The following is a 4,099-nucleotide window of genomic DNA, read 5'->3' as shown; positions in this document are numbered from 1 at the left end:
GGTTTCTCTGTGGCTTTGGAGCCTGTCCTGGAACTAGCTCTTGTAGACCAGGCTGGTCTCAAACTCACAGAGATCCGCCTGCCTCTGCCTCCCAAGCTTTGGGATTAAAGGCGTGCGCCACCACCGCCCAGCAGAAATAAATATTCTTAAACAGTTTCTACCACAAGCAATGGTTGGGATTCCAGGTCTCATAGCAGAAAAGAGACAAAGGTTGTTTTAGGGTAGCTCTATGAAATCCCCCCGTAACTGGCTTCCCCAGCAGGATAGGTTAATGTGGACAGCACACACATAGCCTCACTGGGAAAACCTCCACTGTAACACTGCCTGGCATGGCCATTCTTTATGAACACACAGAGAGGCTAAACTCGGTGCATCTCCCTGTGCAAGGTTCAACACCCAGATGTTCAACAGATGTTGAAAGGTGGGTAGACAGTGCAAGTACCTACCCTGGGCCAGTCATAATGTAAGAGCATGGGGAGAGACATACATCCATTGTTTAACTTCCACAGATGGCCTTAAACTTTATTGCCATTCTTTGCACCCAAGTAACCTAAAACCCAAGGCAGAACTGGACCGTTGCACAGCGGCAAGTTAGTTAAGCAGTAATCAAGGGATTTCAGAGCTGGACACTTCAGGGCCGTTCATGAGCAGTCACACTTCATTTTAGCATGGATTGGGGATAAAGTTCAAAGAGTGCAACATCCCTATAATTGAAGAAGTGTGTGTGTGTGTGTGTGTGTGTGTGTGTGTGTGTGTTGCCGAGAATCAAACCCAGAGACTTGTACATGCTGAGCAAAGACCCTACCACTTAGTTACTTCCCCACCTCACCCCCTTTTGTTTGTTTGTTTGTTTGTTTGTTTGTTTGTTTGTTTTGAGACAGGCTCTTACTATGTAGCCCAAACTTCTCAAACTTGAGACAGGCCTCCCTCCGTCTCCCAAATGCTAGGATTACAGGCTTGAGCTGCCACTTCTGGCTCAGAGGGATAATTAGAAGTATGGAGGTAAAAGTAGTTGCCTCCTGAGTCCGTTTTATGGTGGCATTCGTGACAAGGTCTTATGTAACTGAGGCTGCTCTTGACCTCCAGGGGACTTGGATTCCAGTGCAGACCACCATGCCAATGCAGCTCCCCTCTTTATTGGTTTTTGTTGTTTTGTTTTGGTTTTAGGTTTTAGAAACAGGGTCTCACTATGTAGACCAGGCTGGCCTTTAACTCACAGAGCTCTACTGCCTCTGCCGCTTAAATTCTGGGATTAAAGATGTGCACCACCTGTCCAGCCTTCCTCTTAGGTTTTAGAATTATAATTGTCTTTTGGGTTTCTGTTTGATTGGAACTTCAAGAAAACCAGATTTGAGGCAGGCAGATCTCTGTGAGTTCGAGACCAGCCTGGTCTACAGAGCTAGTTCCAGGACAGGCTCCAAAGCCACAGAGAAACCCTGTCTCAAAAAACCAAAAAAACCAAAAAAAAAAAAAAAAAAAAAGAAAACCAGATTTGTTTCCAATGCTGAGTTACAATACTTAGGAGAGTGTGACTTCAGAGGCAGAGAACAGTCTAAAGGGGACAGGAGATCTTGGGACCAGCAATTATGGTACAGACCTGTAATCCTGGCCCTTGGGAGGCTAAGAAAGAAGGATCTTGAGTTTGAGGCCAGCCTGGGCTTCACAATGAGACTGACAGCATGAAAGGTCTCAACTAGTAAAGCTCTTGCCCCAGAAACCTGTCAACGTCAGTTTAATCCATGGAAGTCAAGGTAAAAGGGGAGAACCAACTCCACAAAATTGCCCTCTGACTTGCACATGGAGTCCATGGCACACGTGCCTCCAACTGTCTCTCTCTTACACCCATAGGCACACACACTCACACACACACACACACACACACACATGCACTAATAACAATAAATTAGGGGGGAGGTCCTGAACTCCACTATAGACTAGCCCTTCCTCCTTCTTATTCAAGGGTAAGGGCTGATACATACAGAAGCAGCAATGTTGGAGGCTGAAATACTGACCTGAAACCTGCCTTCCTTCTGCAAATTTGGCAAGGTCAAAACAAAATGAGATTAAAGGGTATCTTCTCTGCCGTTTAAACTGCTAGAAATGTTCTCAGACAGACTAACCCAGAGACTTCTTCCTTTTTATGTGCAAAGTAACTGGGCAGTCTGAAGAGTAATAATAGAGAAGCCATAGGCAACATCTCTCAACTGGAAGCAAAGAATAGCCTGAGGGACTTGGAGTATAGCTCAGAGATTCAGTTCCATGTAGGAGGCTATGTTCCTTATTAAGTAACAGAACCTTTCAGCAGATCTTCATCAGTGTTATAGAACTTGAAAACTGGCCACGGCTCGACCACTAATCTCATGTTGGAATTACATAGTCTATCCTTTGGTAAAACTAATCACTCTTTCCCCTTCTTCCTCCTTAGCTATTATTGCAGTTTGGCCTACAAACCTTAATGGCTGACGGAGTGTAATCACTCTTAAATTTTTTTTCAATTCCTGTCTTTTTATTTATTCATACACAACTACTTGTCTTCCGGCTTATTGAAGCAGTAAGTCAGACAGCACTTGCCACAATAATGTCTGTCAAAGTGACTGGCCATGAAAACTCCAGCACCACATTCATCAGAAGGACACTCCCGACGAAGACGGCTAATTTTGCCATTTTCATCCACCTTATAGTACTTCAGTACAGCCAGCTTCACCTTCTTCCTCTTATGCTTGTTCTTCTTGGGGGTGGTGTAAGACTTCTTCCTTTTCTTAGCACCACCACGAAGTCTCAACACCAAATGAAGGGTGGACTCCTTTTGGATGTTGTAGTCAGACAAAGTACGGCCATCTTCCAGCTGCTTGCCAGCAAAGATCAGCCTCTGCTGATCAGGAGGAATTCCTTCCTTACCCTGGATCTTGGCCTTGACATTTTCTATAGTGTCCGAGGGTTCAACCTCGAGCGGGATGGTTTTCCCCATAAGGGTCTTCACGAAAATCTGCATCCTGGCGATGCTGCCACCACAGATGGCGGATAGGAAAGCTCACTCTTAAATTTTTAAAAGCTTTTCAATGTTTTAAGTTTCAATTCTTTGACATGTGGATTCAACATTAAGCTGGAAAAACTTTAAACATTTATAAATTCAAGTCTACTTTATGGTTCTTGCAGAATAAATGAAAGCTTGTGACTGTACACTTTACACTTTCACTTGAATAATAATTAGATTAGTTAAGTGTTACTTTATGCAAAAAATAGAAAACATCAGCAATGCTGTATCTTCCACAGGAATTGTTTTATGAAAGAAAAATGCTGTAGTTCACCAACTGCCACCCACTCTTTCTCTGGATTGTTTTGGAGTCTATTTTAGGTTACCTTTCACAAGGCTTGACCTTGAATATAATAAGAAATGTTACTTACTATGTGAACCAAATTTGGAGCTCTAATGTTTATGTTCCACTTCAAAGCTTTGATCATCCATATACAATAGCCCATGTGTTGGAAGCTTAATCCCTACAGTCTTAATGTTAATGGTATTTAGAGGTGAGGCCTTTTGAAGGCAATTGGTGTTAGATAAGGTCACAAAGGTGGTCGGGCCCACCACTGATGGCATTGTGGCTTTATAAGAATAGAACTAGCACATTTTTTTTCTGTTTTCAGCATTGGATGCCCCTACTATATTATGATATAGCAGAAGGCCCTTGAACTTCCCAAATGCTACAGCCATGAGCCAACATATTTCTATTTTTTATGAATTAGAATTACTCAGTCTCAGGTATTTTGGTATAGGAACACAAAACAGTTATACTAGAGCATTGTTTGTACCTAAGAGAGATCTAGAAATGTTGGCACCATGAACACAAACACAAAGTAGTCTTTGATTCTAAAGCTGTTCTACACACACACACACACACACACACACACACACACACACACACACACATTTTTAAAACAGGATGGATATCATGGAGCCAGATTGGGCTTAGACTCCCGATTCTTTTGCCTCCACCTCCCACGTGCTGGGATTACAAGCATGCCACCATACCTACCCTCTACTATGTCTTGAATGACTCATCCATCCTGTGCCTCAGTTGTTTTTTTTTTTTGTTTTTTG

The 4,099-nt window shown here is 43.0% G+C and overlaps 1 pseudogene; it reads right to left on the bottom strand.

Annotated features, from left to right (window-relative positions):
- Positions 1-2,484: 2,484 nt before the first annotated feature.
- LOC101992304 lies at positions 2,485-2,995 on the bottom strand (annotated as a pseudogene).
- Between the last annotated feature and the right edge of the window lie 1,104 nt (positions 2,996-4,099).

The sequence above is a fragment of the Microtus ochrogaster genome, chromosome 10 (assembly GCF_000317375.1).
Source record: "Microtus ochrogaster isolate Prairie Vole_2 chromosome 10, MicOch1.0, whole genome shotgun sequence".
Taxonomy (NCBI): Eukaryota; Metazoa; Chordata; class Mammalia; order Rodentia; family Cricetidae; genus Microtus; species Microtus ochrogaster.
This window is presented reverse-complemented; position numbering and strand designations above follow the sequence as displayed.